We start from the raw sequence: 17721 nt of genomic DNA on the forward strand, positions 1-17721 counted from the left end.
TTATACGGAATTCTGACTTCCTTGAGGACCTGTGGTTGTCAGCTGATTCCAGGAGCTTATGGTAGAACTTCTGCTGCTTCTCTGGGCCGTCTGTGTTCAGTGCTGGGCAGGAAGCCAATTATCTCGAAGGAAAGTAAGAACATGGGGCATTGTTTAAACTAATTTCTTTATATATGGTTCAGTTATCCAGACTGAGAATCACCAATTGCTTTGCCTTCTGACAGCCTCTCTCATGGTCATTACGTATTTAGCACATTAAATTAAAAAACAAAACAAAACAAAACATTTGAGGGGAGGATTAGAAGGATAAACATGTATTTTTAGTAGCATTGAAAATGAATTTGAAGCGAGGGAATGAAGTTGTGGTTAAAATCAACTGAAGTAATAAAGATAACGGTAGTAATAAATGATGTGTGTATTTAAATTATCTGTGACGTTCATGTTTCCACAGCTTAGGGTAGCAGAGTTACATAATGTACAAGTTAGAAAGACAAAAACAATTGAGGTGATTGGGCTAAGTAGAGAGAAGTAGTTCTATGTGATAAAGAGGCACACACACGCGCACATGCACATGCACTCCACAAATAAATTACTAGGTAGAGAAAAACTGACAGACCCAGGATGGGGAGACAAGAGGGAGGGATTTGAGCTGGGTGGCTCTTGCCTGCGCATGAGAGTTGCCCTGATCCAAAGAAGTTTTGCCATGTGAACCTGTGGCTGATGTTTTGTTCTCCAGCAAAGCTGGAAATCTGGGATTTTACGGTAAATCATATAATATAAAAATACTGGACCAGTTCAAAATGAAAACAATACCTTCTGGGCCAAATATAAAGTTAGCCAGGGCTGGTCTGACTCCTGCATAGGTATTTGTAACCTCTGCCCACAGTGAGCTGAATAACTGTTATGGAAACACATAGCCCGACACAGGGCTGGGATCAGGGCCCAGGGTGAATGCCAAAGTCAGCTCAGAGGGGTGGCCTGTGGGCTGAAATGGCTCTCGAATGATAAGTGATATATTGTGGATCTGAGGATATATTTATTTGTGGTATTTGTACTTGCATCTTTGGTACAGGAAAATGTATGTGCAAAGGCAGAGGAGTGTGAATGGTGTGTCTTGTTCTCAGATGCTCAACCAAGATGTGACTGTGGGCATTGTGAGGGTCCGGGGAGAGAATGGATGGCCTGCTTTGCTGGGGAACGTACAAACGTGGATTCTTATTTTGTTTTGCCGCCCACTGGCAATTCAGTTTTAGTCCCTGTCTGTCTATCAAGGGATTTAATTTTTTCTTCTTGATATATTTACGGAATTTTTCCCAAATAAATAGGACAAAAAAAGAAAGTGAAAAGCATTCAAACAGAATTTCTGTCTTTCCACATAACTATAGCATTTAGATATAGTTTACGAAAGTAATTTCTGCTGAAGCTATGAAGAGGATACAAAAGATGTAAGTAGTTTATATCTTTATACATGTATGCTTTTGGAAAAATTTACTGCCATTGAAGTAGATATAAAACCTGGTTTGCTCTTTCTCACAAGGGTCTGGGTTTTCTGGGGGTTTTTTTTGTTGATTATAAAGAGAGAGAAAATGCAACTTACTTTCTTAAAAAAAAAAATCCTTGCAATTTTTCTCATTGAGGGGCCCTAATTAAAATGTTCCATTTGAAGGACTTTTTTGCCAGCACAAATTCTCATTAAGCAAATGCTTTATATTCCTTGCTGGAGTATAAGGCTGCAGTATTCCTGGAGGGCAAATTTGCAGCAACCCAAATACACAGCAACATATATTATTCCAATATCTTAAAACATAGTCTGTACTAGAATTTTTTAATAGGAATGTATTGGTCAACAGATTTTATACTTATCACTTGGGAAAAGTGAAACCGCACTTTAACATCGTCTTTAATGGAATCTGCCCATATAGCAGAGGTAAGGACAATCTCATTCTCACATGCGAGACTCTCTTCATCTTTAGCATAGGAAAAAAAATTGATTTTGTCTGTAACACAAAGTATTTTGTTTTGCAGTATTATTTTAGGATCTGCCTTCTGGGTGTTTTTATATTTTTATTTCCAGAGGATGCCAACAAATTTCTGTGATTTTTGTATAAAGTAAAATTTAATTGTTTTATTTGAAATATATCAATTTTTAACATCTACCATAAGCCATTAATTTTTTTATGTTTAACACTTCCTATTATTCTTGGGGATCACAATTAGAGGGGAATAATCATCATGCTAATTTAAATGGATTATGAGTCAGATTAAGTTTCATAAACTAATTATTTCTTACTCATTTTATTATTATTATAAATGCATATACTTTTGTTTAATGTCATTTATTTTTAATATCTGTTACATTGAAATTATAACTAAATTACAAAGTTAGTCTGTATATATTATTCAATATTTCATTTATTAATTATTAGTAATTATAAGGAATTATGATTTTATTTTATTTTAATGAATTTAAGCAAGAAGGCATTCTAGGCATGTACCCTTCTTAACAAAAGAATAATAGAAGAGAGCCAAAATGATTTATTTTATTAGAAATATAGAATTTATTTTGAAAAAAAGATTTTAAATTAATTCTTAATGTTTTGAGGAAATTTTATTTCAAGTAATAAAAAAACTATAAAACCAATATTAAATCTGCCATTTATTGCTGCAGTTCTCATGGTTTAGTCCTGTTTAACTAAACCTCTGCTTCAGGCACGCAGGCTTTCCTTCATTTGAAAGAAAGGACCAAGTTGTTACCTACTTCTAGGCTTTTTCTCCTGCACCCATATTACCCTTCATTTCCCCTTGGACATTCCTATGGTTGGGCCCTCAGATGTTATCTCTCTGTTTTAAATGTTACCTCCCTAGAACCCTTTTCATGTCTTGTTATTCTCTCACATCTCATCCTGCTCTATTTTATGTAACCCTGTTACAATTAGTATTTATCTATTTGCTTTTTTCTCATCTGTCTCTCCTACTCCAATGTAACCTCCGTGAGAACAGAAAACATTTTTGTATATCAGCACCTAGAACAGACGGCAACAGAGATAAATGTTGAAGAGTCACCGAGAACCACACTACCTGGTTTGAATTTTGGCTCTGTCATTTACAAGACCTCAGGAAAGTTTCTTATCCTTTTTGGGTGTCATCTGTAAAATGAACAATAATACAACAAGGATTACATGAATTAATATATGTCGATTACTTGGTATATAATGAGGCTTATTAAATGTCATGAAGCTAGATAATCACAGTGTCTGGTATGTAGTAAACAATAAATATTTCGGAAGGAAGGAAGGAAGGAAGGAAGGAAGGAAGGAAGGAAGGAAGGAAGGAAGGAAGGAAGGAAGGAAGGAAGGAGGAAGGAAAGAGTTTTATTGTCAGAAAGAGCAGGATTCGATGCAAGTTCCATTATGACCTTGGCAAAGTTATTTAACTTTAATGAACCTCAGTTTCTCACTGTATAATGAATGTTGTGTTGATGTTCTCGAGGTTTTTGTAGGATTGAAATGAGGTGGTCTTTATACCATATTTTATGACTGACTTTTATTTGAAAAAATATTAGAAGCCCTAGAAATTGTTCCCACTGAAGAACTAGGGTGTTCAACAGCTTCGTTAATCGTCCTTAACAGTTCTAGTCATTAAAATTGTTTGATTATAAATAACAAAAACAGTTCAACTAACTTTAGCCTAAATGAATGAAGAAATTAATGAAAGCACATTTATTATAAAAGATTGAACAAGAATTATTCATGATATGTTCACAACCTAAATTTATTGTTTTCTATTACCCTTTTAAACTTTATGGATTCAGTCTTCCCCTTTCCTGGATGAAAACCCTGGTAATGTCATGACTTTTATTTTCATTCCTATAAAATAGAACAGTCCTTCAGTAACTTTAAATCACAAACATAATTTCAATTCAGTAATTAGAACATGCTGGTTTATTAGCTTTCTATTGCTGTAACAAATTAACACAAATATGATGACTTAAAACAAAACAAAGTCATTGTTTGATAGTTTTATAGATCAACAGTCCAATATGCGTAAGATCAAGGGATCTACAAGACTGTACCTTTCTTTCTAGAAGCCTTTGGAAAAATCTACTTTTTCCAGCCTCTAGAGTCTACCTTCATTCATTGAGTTGTTTCCCTTTGTCTTCTTAAAAACCAACAGCAGCAGATCAAGCCTTTTTTACATCACATCTCTCTGACACTCCTTTCTGTTTATTATTCTTCTACTTTTAAGGACTCATGATATTAGATTGTGCTCATCAAAATAATTCAGGGTCATCTTCCATGCCTACGTCACCTGATTAGTAACCTTAATTACATTTGCAATCTTAATTTCCTTTGTCATGTAACATAATAGGTACACAAGTTTAAGGGATTAGAACAAGGACATCTTTGGCAACCATTATACTGCCTGTCATGTCTGGCCAAATATTAAGAAAACCTGCCTTCTAGATTGGGATTTTCTGTAGATTAAGCTTTATAAGACAAGAGCCAAGACACTTCAGTCTTACTTTCTTGTGGTAGCAAACACATTTTACATTCCAGAACTTTTCACGTGGTCCCCCTAAAGTCCCTCTACTCTGGCTAATGACTCGAAGTTACCATTCTCCCAATTCCTTCCCTTTTAAGAAAAACAAAACAAAACAAAACAATGGATTAGTCTCACAGCACAGCTGTTGCTCTCTACTGAGCAAGTTGTTCATCAATTCCTTCATCAAACATTCTCTTACAATTGCTCTGATCAATATTAATACTATTAATCAGGCTAAGGGGTCTGAGGGTAACAGAACAGGTTCTTGAAACCATTTCTTTGTGAATTCAGTTGCTGTAGGGTTAAAGAGCTGTTTTTCTCTCATTCATTAAGGCAAAAAGAGTCCATGTATCCTGGTACATAAAGTTGAGACACTATACCATGAAATCCAAAGGCCAGGCCTTAGGAAAGACTGAAACTAATGAAAAAGCCATAAGTAATCGAAACCAATTTTTCTCTTTATCTCTTATATCTGTTTCTTAATAGAAATGAGCTTTATTAATCTTTTCTTTCTGTGAATTACTGTTCTGTGGTCCCTCATCTCACATGGGTAAACATGGCTATGGATGTAGCTCCTGACATTACATGTTACAAGCCTGACTTTAATTTTCTTTCAGTCTCAAATGAAAATTCCAGGGAGCAAAATCTCTGATCTCCTTAGTTCGAGTTTTATGTACATACTGATCCAATCAACTGTAACCTGTGGAATGGACCATAGTACATAGAACAAAATGTTCCATTCCTGTGGATTTGGGAAATAGATAAGAGAGAATCACTGTGACTTGGCAAACATTCCAAAAACTATGTATCATATTCGTCTGTAAATCTTCTAATAATAATAATAAAAGAGAAACAGTAATCATTATTATTATAAAAGTATATTGAGAGCCTATTATGATCAGGCCCTGAATTATTATATGGAACTATCACCTCAGCTCCTTGTGGAGGTTCAGATGTTTTCCTTATTTTAATAAAAATAAAAGTTGAGGCTCAGAGAAGTGAAATAATTTGCTAAAGGTCACCCTGAGATTAAGTAGTGGCCATGACCTAAATCCGCATTACTCTGACTCCAAAGTTCATCAAAAAGATGTCAACAGAATGATATCTACTGTATAATTTTAACCAAAAATGGCCTGTTTCAAATGTTCTGTACATTACTAGAGTTTATATCTCTATTCATGCCTATAACTGTAACAATATAGCTATATCTTTCTACATCTATATCATATCTATACCTATCTACCCATACTGCTCCCTAAGATATACATTTAAAAGTTAATACTGGCTACCTCTGAGAATAGAGTCATTTGTTATTTAAATTTTATATTTTTGTTAATTATCATATATTGTTAATGATCCTAAGAAGATAATTTTGTTTGTTTTAGAAAGAACAAGAAATGTTGAGCTTATTTTTTCTTTTGCTAGGTTTCTGGAGAGTGAAAGTGTTTCTTCAGGTTGCTTCTTGTCTGCTTTCTTCTAGAGCTCAGACAGAATTGTCCTGCTGTTTCCTTTTTCTAAGTGAAATCTTCCCAAATAACATGGTGGCTAAGACACTTGCATTATTCTTTGTAAGGTATGGGTTTGTAAGAAACAAGTATCTGCTGAGTGACATTTATCTTTTCCCCCACCCCAAACAGTGTTATAGCTTTTAAATTATACTATAGATTTTCTTCCTAGGTCCCTTTAAGGATTTCTTGTTAAAGTTTACAAAAATATCTTTCCTTATCAACCAAATCCATCAAATACTTACTGAATACCTATTTACACACATATAAATGCTCCTTTATATTAGCTATTTAATAACAGTAACAAGCTTAAGATTCCATTTAGAAACACCAGAGACATAACTTATAGATAAATCTTGTGGATATCCTTGGCATTTTTTGAAAGCATGGTTTAGATCCTCTATTTTTTACCTTTCTAATTTAACAAAAATAACAGGAATCATAAATAAGGCTTAATTTTTTTCTCAAAATAGTAAATAAATATTTCTTTTGATTCTAAAGTAATACATAACTTGTTTTAAAATATCAAAAATCAAGAAGGATGCAGGTAAAAATTAGACAATAATAAATAATTCTATAATGTAGAGATAACTGTTTTTATATTTTTAGCATATGTCATATATCTTGACAAAAACATAACACAACAATATGTTAGACAATTTGTATGTCAATAAATAGTTTTGCATTAATAGCTATAGATTATTATAGTATTGTGTAATAATTGATTTTTAAAAATCTCTTATTGTTAGCATTTAATTGCTTATTTTTTCATGTTGTAAACAACACTGATAAATGTTGTAACATAACCTCATTTGCAGACTTATGATTATTGTTTTGGAAAATTTTCTTGGAGTGAAATTTTAAACGGAATGACTTTTCCTTAATTTTTTAGATGTATTTGCTAAATTATTCTCCAGAAAAGTTACATCATCTCTGATCTACCTATGAAGAAATAAATTCTATTTGACTTGCCTTCTGACATAAAACTCATACCCAGGACAAAATATCTAAAACAATTGTTTTCAGACATTGGAATTGGGATCTCAGCACTGTGATTGCTGAGAAAGGGGAACTAAATAAGGTGAGCCTTATATTTGTCCTGGCCTTCTACTAAGAGGCGATTTCTAGAATATGCTAAAGGGATAAAGAACTGAAACATGTTTCATTTTGAAGAGATAGAGATTAAACTTTGGGGAGAATGAGCCACTAGCACTTTATATGTGGATATACTTTTGGGAAAAAATAGAACTACACAAACAAAGAGCTTCAGAAATCTACAGAGAACTTTGAAATATTTAACTTAATAGCAATTAGTACAAAGTATGAAACTTCATGATGTTGACCAGAGAACAACTGGTATGAAAGAGCGGTTACCAGAGAGCTCCAAATTGAACAGTTTCAGAACTCACACCAGCTAGAAATTATTCATGTTTCCACCAACAAGAGTGGAGAGACCTGTTGACTGGCCAGGACATCCAGTAGAGCTCCAAAATTGTCACACACTTTAGTGGTAAAGGCTCTATCATAAAGGCTACTCTAGGTCTTCCCTAAAAAAAACTACAAAAAAATTCTCAAAATGATCAGGCTACTCTACAAATAACATCCTACCCAAACAAAGTCTAACATGTTTAAAGGAATACAATAAAATTCATCATTGAACGACCCAAGTCACGGTGTTAAAATGTTCTGCATCCAATCAAAAATTACCAGACATTCAGTGAAGCAGAAAATTGAAACTCATAATCAGGAGAAAATTAATTAATAGGAAGAGACCCAGAGTGATTAAATTAGCCCACAACTTTAAAATTACTATTATAAATATGTGCAATGATGTAAAGGCAAACAAGAACCTAATGAGGAAAAAATAGAAGATATAAAAAACCTAGAATGTTAAAAATGTTAGAATTTCCAAATTGAACTTCTAGGAATGAAAAATAAAGTGTTATAAATGATTTTACTGGGTGAGATTTACATTAAAACAGATACTGCAGAAGAAACTACTGGTCAACTGAAGGACATAGAGAAAATATGCAAACATATATATAAAAGAAAAGGGATTGGAAAACATTAACAGCTTTGGTGACCTGTTGGTTATCTATATATCTATCTATATCTATACCAATATCTGTATCTATATCTATATATCACTGGGTTTATTTGTGACATATGTGTAATTAGAGTACTACAAGGAAAGAAGAGTGAAGGAAGGAGAGACAAAATACTTTAAGATAGCAATTAATGACAGAATATTATTTTTGATTTGTTTAGAATTTGGTGATTATAAACTAATAGATCCAAGAAATTCAACAAAGTCTAAGCATAATTAACACAAACAAAATCACAACAAGTCACATAATATTCAAATAGACTAAAAACGAGTGACAAAGAGAATAGATGGCAACACCAAGAGACAAAAGACATATGGCATATGGAAGAAGGTAAGAAAAACCATAGACTTCTTGTGAGAAACTATCTAAGCCAGGTGACAAGGGAAAAACATATTTAAAATGATGAAAGAAAAAGAAACACATTGACCGAATAGTCTATATATAGGAAAGTATCTTTCAAGAATAGAAGCTAAATAAAGACTTTCAAAAAAAACTGAGAGAATTTATTGTTAGGAGACAAGAATTACAATGACATGTTCAGGGACACTTTTTAGAAAAAGTAAACGTGAATATACACAGAGGGGCAAAGTATAAATGGTAAATGTGTAGGTTAAAATAAGAAAATATTTTTCTCACTTTTAATATCTTTTTAAATGATTCACTGTTTAAAGCAAAAATAATACTCCTGTGCTTTGTGGTTTATAACATGTATAGTACTAAATGTACGGCGTGAGCAGCACACGCGGCAGGCGGAGGGCAGGTGGTAGCAGGTGTAAGTTTCTTGTATGAGAGACTGTGTATTATTTGAAAGTACAGGGGGAGAAGAACCGTTTTTTCTTTACTCTCCTGGGTTCAGTGGCTGAGGGCCCTGCAAATTAAGCTGACAAAAGACAGAATAATAAGGGGAAAAAAGTAGATTTAGATGTATATACCTACATGCACTTGTATATACAAAGGAGTGGGATTCCAGGAGGAAGTTTGAATTTGCGGCTTATATGCCGTCTTAGGCTGGACAAAGGAAAGGGAGTTTGAGCCTTCTGCCGGGAGGGAGGTAAATCATGGGAAGATGAGAGGAGGGACTGTAATGTAATTAAGGGTTACTTAGCATGTTTTTTGTTCAAATATGTCATTTCAAGTGCTAAGAGTTGTCTTTAGAGAAGTCTTTTCCCTGCTAAGGAAGAGGTAGACACCAGTACAAATGTCAACTTGCGTCCTGCTTTTAAGCAGAAAGCGGAAAGGCAGAGAGCTAATTGCCTTCAGCTCAAAACCATCCTCATGGCAAAGTGGCATATTCTGGCCTCTTCAGAGGGCAGCAGGGATAATAGAAGCATTTTGAATTAATAATGTCCCTTATGCTCTTTATTAATTTTATTTTAAAGATTTTAGGACAAAGATGAAGTATAATTGTGCTATATTTTTAATTAATCAGTCATGAAATATTTATTAAATGCTTATGAATCTGGCAGACCTAAAAACAGCACATGCTCTCAATGTGTGCCTTGAGAGTTGGAAGACAGGGCCGTGTTTGCCCAGCATCTTTTTAAAAATATTGAGAAAATAAAAATTCATTGATACGCTAGAAGAGAGGCAGGGGCACAGCGAAATAAGTATTTAACGCTAATTTTAGCAATGGCACCTCTGTCTCAGTTTTTATGTTTACTCATTCTTAAAATTGCTCACATATTGTGAGCCCTTGGTTCTTAAGGCGATCAGATACCGTATTTTCTAGGGTTTTCCTGGGACTTTTTTTTTCTCTCATAGATTTCTCCCCTTTGGGCTTAGTTTTTGAGAAATCCATCCAGAAAAGTTATGTTTACCCCTTCGTTTGTTCTCTGATCCCCCTCATCTTGTCGCTGCAGAGAGCCAGCCCGGCCTTAGAGCAGCCTGTCTGGGGGCGCTGCGGCGGGCAGGCGGGCAGGCGGGCAGGCGGGCGGCGCCCTGGGCCCTGCCTCCCGCTGGGTGCCCGGGGGCAGGCGGGCGGGCGGGCGGCGCCCTGGGCCCTGCCTCCCGCTGGGTGCCCGGGGGCAGGCGGGCGGGCGGGCGGCGCCCTGGGCCCTGCCTCCCGCTGGGTGCCCGGGGGCAGGCGGGCGGGCGGGCGGCGCCCTGGGCCCTGCCTCCCGCTGGGTGCCCCTGGGGCAGGCGGGCGGGCGGGCGGCGCCCTGGGCCCTGCCTCCCGCTGGGTGCCCGGGGGCAGGCGGGCAGGCGGGCGGCGCCCTGGGCCCTGCCTCCCGCTGGGTGCCCGGGGGCAGGCGGGCGGCGCCCTGGGCCCTGCGCCCTGCCTCCCGCTGGGTGCCCGGGGGCAGCGGGCGGGCAGGCGGAGGGGGCTCAGCGGGAGCGGTCTCGGAAGCGCTAGGGGCCCGCTGCGATGCTGAACAGAAGGGCTTTCCTGGAGTCATTTTTTCTAGGAGGGCTTGTTCTGCCCCACTGTGACTTCATTTAAGAAGAGGGAGGGGGGCTGAGGGGGGGAGGGGGAAAAAGGGGGAGGGAGGGGAGGGAAAGGGGGAGGGGAGGGGGAGGGGAGGGGGGGAAGGAGAGAGGGGAAAGGAGAGGAAGAGGGAGGAGGAGGGGGAGCGGAGGGAAAGGAGAGGGGAGGGTAGGGGGCCGGGGGGAGGGAAGGAGGAGGGGAAAGGGCAAGAAAATGAAGAAGATGGAACAGAAGGAGAGTTAAGGAATAAAGAGGGTAAAAGAAAAGAGAAATGAAAGAAAAATAAAACGAGCTGCAAAATTAAAAGTGGTGATCTGCTCCCTCAGGTGGAGCCAGGGCGCTCCGTGTTGATCTTAGTAAGTGATCCTTAGCGTTGCTGTGTGTTGGCCGCGACCATCTGTTAAGCTGGCAGGTGAAGGGGAGGAATGGATGTTTCCGAGGACAGGGAGCCTCACCTTGACCCCAGCCTCACCTTGGAGGAGAAAGCTGTGGCCCCCTGAGAGCCTGGCGATCTCTCCGTTTAGTCAGGGCGCAACAAGGTCCTGCAGCACATTTGCTGTTATTTTTTTGTCTTTTTTCTTTTTATTTTTGTGTGCGGTGAAGAGGCTGAAGGCTAGAAGATATTTTACCTCACCAGGAATGACTGGGTTCTAGCAAAATATTATCAGAGCTGACTTAGATCATTCTTTGTCATGGAGTTGGAACTTCTGTTTCTAGGACTGGTCATTTCAGGGTGTCTTGAGGGGAAAAAGCACGTTTCTCCGGGCTAATAATACCCTTCAAGCAGTTTCAGTGCATTTTGAAACAGTGACATTCTACTATCATTCTGTTATCTTGTTGTTGCTATTAAACCGTGGTGTTCTAGAGTTTCAGCTGTAGATGTTTTTCCCAGCTTTATTGTAGATTTTTAACTTGTCTTAAAATTCTTAAACTGATGAGTTCACCATTCTGTTGTAGATCAGGCTGTTAGCACGCATATTCCTTTCCTTTAACGATTTCCTTAGGGTTTCTCTTGAGGGAGTTTTGCCAGCGTTTGCTGAACAATGGATTGTTATATGTAAATTAGTCAAGTGTGTTGTGTGTACGTATGTGCGTGCTCGTCATTTATAGTCTCATGATGATGTCTCCAGTGGAAATAGGACTGCTTCCACCGAGTCGCAAGGAAAGCATTTTGGGGACCCATGCAAGGAGGGTGAGGTGTAGTGTGGCAAGATTTATTGAAGCAAAAAGAAAGACAGGAGCCTGCTGTCTCATCCAGGACCCGGTGGCCCAGCTCCACCTCCCTGTGGAAGAAGTCTGGCTTCTGGAGCCTCAGATCTGCATTTGTTCCCACGAAGCCCAGAGGAAGGGCCATTATCCCAGCATTTGCAGAGCATCAGAGCTTCAGTAGTTCAGTTCTGTCCATGCCAAAGCTTCCGTAGTTCAGCTCACCCTCTGTCCCCCGCCAGCTGGCTTAGTCTCTGTTCCCTGCTGCACTCTGGCAGGTGCTGCACTGCTGCAAGCAGACCCATGCTTGACCCCCAGGGCTGCTGCAGAGAGAGAGAGAATTCGTGTGAACAGACGGGCAGCCAAGGGGCTCTGTTAAGCTTTGTTATTGGTGGAAGTGGGGTATTCTCCAGTGGAAGTGAGGGATGCCTTTGCCCACTGAGTGCTGGGGGTTGGGTTCTTACAATATCTTGAGAAAAAGAATTTTTTGAGACTTGCATGGGAGCCTGAGTGGTCTTTATTTGCATGGAATTATATCCCTTGGTTTGTAAAGTGCCAATTTCCTTAATCCAGTCCTGGAAGATGTGCAGCTGAGCTAAAAGCAAAACCAGCATCCAGAGTTTCCTTTCCATGGTGGAGTGGAGTCCGACGCAGCATCAGGCTGGTTCTAGTCCATTAGCCCCTTGTCTGTGGGCCATGTGGGTGAATGCTGGGGAGCCAGGAGAGTGCGCCCCCTGCACCTGGAGTCCCAAGAGTCCTGCAGGAACCAAGAGAGGGAACTCCTTTTTTAGGAGTTTATCTCAAATCTTCCTGTGCTTGCAGTGGCCACACCTGCTCTGACCAATGACCTGTTCCTGGGTGTGACTGACAGGCAAGTATCTTCCCTATTTTACCCACACTTTTCTGGGCATGCTTCTGTTCTTCCCCCATCTAGTCCCTTCCCCCAGCTGGGGACAGACCAGTGGATACCCTGGGGAGTGTTAAATTGCAGCTTCCTGGCAAAGCTGAACAAATGGCATGCCTATAAAATTTGGCCTTCCATTTGCTCCTTTCCAGTTATTAATAACTGGGTTCATTACAATGGTATCAATATTATCTCAGGCTTGGGAAAGAGCAGGCTTTCTTTCAAATTAACCAATCTCTTTCCTGGCTTTATGTGGGATTGTGCTGGTCACTCCCGCGGCGCCAGCTTTGCTTCTACAGCGTCTGCACCCAGCAAAGGAATTTCCCCTTTACTGGTTCTTCCTCCCCCTGTAATCTGGGGGAGCAGCCAGTTGTCCCCTGGGGAGACTGGAAAACCCTTCTTCCTCCCTGGTGGGGATTAGCATCCCTTTAGGAAGGATGCTGCTTTCCTCTGGGGAGTCTGGAAACTCTAGCTTCCTAGTTAATTCAGCTTAATTAGATATCAGGCTCTCTTTTCTTTTGTTAATATCTAACTAGCTGTTTATGCTAACAATAATACTATTAAATATACATTTAAACTTTAACTGCTTTTTCTTTTTCAAATGATACTTAGACAGCTATCATAACTAGTCTTTCCACTATCATCAGACTCACATTATGAGGCTGAGTTTGCTAACAAGAGTGCATCACTTTAAAACGTTTTGGCATTTGAGCCAAGATTTTATGGGATCCTCATAAAAGTGCATAAATCACTAAACACTATGATTACAGGCTTGTATTTAGTGTTTTGATACACAGTTCTTTCGCAATCGTAAATAGTATTGTTCCCAGCAGCAAATTAGAATGCTTTGTAGTGTGAAGGAGGAAAAGTTTCCTTTCTTTCCTTCTAGGTTCTTTGCCTTTCCTAATAATTAAATTGACATACGACAGATTAGCAGGAGAAAATGAATTTAATTACAAGAGCCCCGTAAGAATTTGAGGCCTGAAGGGCAGCCAGGTAATTGAGGCTTATGTAGCATCTGAGCTAAGAAAGGATGTAAGGGGGTTGGGGATACAAAGGGGAGGAATGCCATTTACAGAAAGGCTATGGAGACGTGTGCAAAATAGAGGTTGACCTGCAATACAAATAACTTTCTTTGGTTAAAAGTTATGTCTGGCAATAGCTCCCTTTGTGGTACAAGCCCTCTTTCTAATAAAAATTCCGGCAGTTGAGGGGAGAGGTGAAGAGTTTTTCTGAATCCCCTGTGGTTTGATTGTGTTTAGCTCAAAGTAGTCCTCATGCCAAAGTTGCACATTGGGGATAGCCTGCCCTGAACTCTATCAGTAGTATCACTCCTACCTACTTCCGACTTGGCACCTCTGTGTCTGTTATTTTTAGGTGAGTCATTGTATATCTTAATTATGTGAAATAACCCACAAAGCATCAGTAATTGTTAAGCAATTCTGGTGTGTGTGTGTGTTAACATATAATTAATATAGTTTCTTGGCTTCTTTATTTAATAAAACTGTAGTGGAAAGGTCATTAAAATGACAGTACTCTTCCTGCCATTAATTATGACTTATCTTTTTTTCTTAATGGATACTTGCTACAAATAAAAGAAAGTTATTTTCTGTCTCTCTATCAATGCTGATTTTCCTAAGATTCTGTATGCAGTTTTATGGAAAAAGAAACGATAGAGAATTAAAAGTTTAGTTAGTGATATTGGAAGGATACTTTTGCCTACTGGTCAGTCAATCCTAATACACAGCACTGAGTAGGCCTTCATTTTTATTTATTTATTTTTTTGGACCAGTTCTTTGCTATTATATTCACATGTATTAAGGAGTAAATATGGATATGTGCACATAGCATTCAACTATTTAGAATTATAATATCAAGTATGTTTGGGAGTGTCAGAAAAGCTTGAGTAAATGAACTAGATGTTGGAGGGTTAAGAGTCAGTGGGATAGAAAATCGTGGTGATAAAGTAGTGACATTATTGAGTAGGCTGTGGAACAATGGACACAGGAGAGCATAGAAACAGTATGACTATGTTTCAGAAAGATCACTCTGGCAGATATAGAGAGGATGGATTAGAGGAGAGGAACAATTCATTTAGGGAGTTATTGTCTTGGCAAGGGACGGTAATTGCCTCACCCAGAGGAAATGGAAAGTTAAGGAGGCGGATTTCAGTGACATTGATAGGACCTAATGACTATTTGAGGAATGTGGGAGGGTGTATTGAAGAATAAATCCTAAGTTTTTGTTTAGGGCAACTGGGTGGATACTAATAGTCAGAACCAGAATAGAGGAGGTAGAACATTTTGGGCCAGCATTTCTGAGCATGAGAAAATCCTGTTTAATTTACCCCTAACCATTCATCTTGTACAATGCATTTCCCCCCCTTTCCTAGCTAACCTAGCTATCTGTTTAACAGCTATGAGAATCAGAAAATTCCAGCCTAGGACTTCTGGGCTGTAGCCAACCAACAAAGTGTGATAATTAAGGGTTGTCTTCCACCAGGTGAGTTTCTCCGGTGATAAGAGTTTCCTCCAGGAATAATTATCTTCCCGGTAAGGAGACACTTTTAAATGGAAATTTCCTTTATACATGTAAGTTTCCTTTACAAAAGGGGACATTTATATTCTACTTCTGGGCAGTTAGGGGAGGTAAAGAGAACCAGTTTGCTGTTTCTCAATTGCTGGAAATCAGCCACACTTCTAAGGAGGTATGTTAGGGTGTGTGTTCTGGTAACCTTCAAGCACATCCACCTAATTCTTGGAACTGTAATCTCGGAGATCCATCCTGGTTGCTGAGCAGGGAATTTCCTTCCTGTAAGGGTTGGCAGGATTACAGTTTTGAGAGTTCTAATCCTTTCTCTCTGTGGATAGATATGGTTATGACCAAATTGTTTTTCTCTCTGTGTTATATTTTTTTATTGAGAACATAAGTACCAGGTTTGTGTTGTTATTGGATGTATTATGACATTTAACATACCCAGGGTCCCACGTTTTGTAACATACAATGCCAACATGCAAAACTTTAAATAACCATTTCTTTGTTTTTTCTTTTCTTTCAAATTTTCACATATATCTTCCCTTGAAAGTCAGAACTAAACATTTCAATAACTAACCTGACTAGCTCAGGGAAGGCCAGCATGGCCGCCTTGCAAGCTCAGAGACCTAACGTAACCATAAAGGATGGTCTGAAATGACAACTCTTTAAACTAAAAGTAGTTTATGATGGGTAGTCATGTCCTAGGACAGTATCCTCCCTGACAAAAGTCAATCTTTACCTTAACTAAGCCTGTCTATTGTCTTTTGCATCTACAATAACATTCCTTTGTAATGTCAGGGTAACTTTCCCTTTCCAGACCCCACTGGAAAAGACCCTAGTGCACCAGGGTGGAGACAATAAATTCTCTCATTTGATCATGTGAATTGTTGACTGTTAACTATCCTGTTCCCACCTAAGTAAAAGATGTATGTGTTTATCAGTTTACTTTTCATCCAATCCCAGAGGTTTCCCAACTTTGCTTTCTCCCACCTCCCTGATCTATCACCAGGGAATTTCATGGAATCCACTGCGTCATCTCTTTTGATTGCAACATATAAAATAGGTTGCAAAATTGCCTTTCTCCGGAGCATTATCTCAGTTTGTTGAGATTTTGCTTCCTGGCAGTTGTCGACAGTTAGGCTCAAAGAAAGTCACAAAAATTCTTCATGGGTTTGAATGTTTCTTTCATTGACACGTGTAGTTTAGCTGGAACCCTCAAACTGAACGATAAAGAACGGCGTTTGTAATCCTTCTTTGCCCACTCTTTCCTTGGAGTTTGCTTTAGAAACAGAGTGTTGGAAACACAACTAGGTGATGTGGTTAAACATTTTTTGTTGTGAATGTTTTCTATTATGTCGTCTAAGTTGTTTTAAAAAAATGTGCTCAGTAATTTTATAGCAAAATCTCAGAATGCATTAGAAGACATGTTCAGTCTCGGAGACTTCCTTTCTAAGATTCAGAAAATTTTGATAATTTTAATAATTATGTTAGTTTCCTTTTCACCATTCAGTGAAACTATTTGGCCTAATGCTATCCATGCCATGTGTGTGTGTGTGTGTCATACGAAAAGACAAAATTCAACCAGGTAAATCTGAAGATCTAATTGGCTTTATTAAGCAGTTCACGAATGGAGCAGAATCCCATCTAGCAACTAGAAGGCTCTCAGGGGGATCGTACAAAATGAAAGGTTTTTGTAGGAAGAAGGGTGGAGCAAGGGAGCTGTTAACAAAAGAAAAGAAAGGATTATTTTTAGACCAGGACATCTAGTTTTAGGGATGGTTCCAGAGGAAAAGCAAGGGTTTTAGCATACAGATTGCTTCTTTCTATGGGGCATGGATAGGGCCCATGGGACAGATTACCTCATTGGTGTTGACGAGAAAATTTCAGACTGATGGGTTTAGATCAGATCTTTCTGGGAAAGATTGAAAGGTCAATTAGGTCAAGTATTAAAAATTGAGTTTTGGTGTAATGGGCTTTAGCCCAAGGGACTTCATTTTAGGTCTGTGTTTTTTCTCTTTATCAGTGTGTTTTAAACGAATGCATTAACTGCCCTAGCCGGTTTGGCTCAGTGGTTATAGCGACAGCCCGCAGACTGAACCGTCCTGGATTCGATTCTGGCCAAGGGCACTTGCCTAGGTTTCAGGCTCTGTCCCCGGCCTGGTCGGGGAGCATGCGGGAGGCAGCCAGCAGTGTGTGTCTCTCACATCACTGGTTCTCTCTCTCTCCCCCTTCCACTTTCTCTGAAAAGCAGCGGAAAAAGTATCCTTGGGTGATGATTAAAGAAACAAAAACAAACAAAACACTAATGCATTAACTATTTTTTTCTCTTTCATTTACTTCTATTTTTGAATCTTTTTTGAAAATTTTCATAGATACCCTCATTCCTTTATCCTTGTAGCTCATAATTATTTGCTCTTGCAGATAAAGTTTTAAACTTTAATTTGTGTTTTTTCCCTCCTGATGTAGCTTCTTTAATTCACCTTTTCTTATGATGGT

This window comes from Miniopterus schreibersii, assembly GCF_964146895.1.
Source record: "Miniopterus schreibersii genome assembly, chromosome: 5".
NCBI classification, from domain to species: Eukaryota; Metazoa; Chordata; class Mammalia; order Chiroptera; family Miniopteridae; genus Miniopterus; species Miniopterus schreibersii.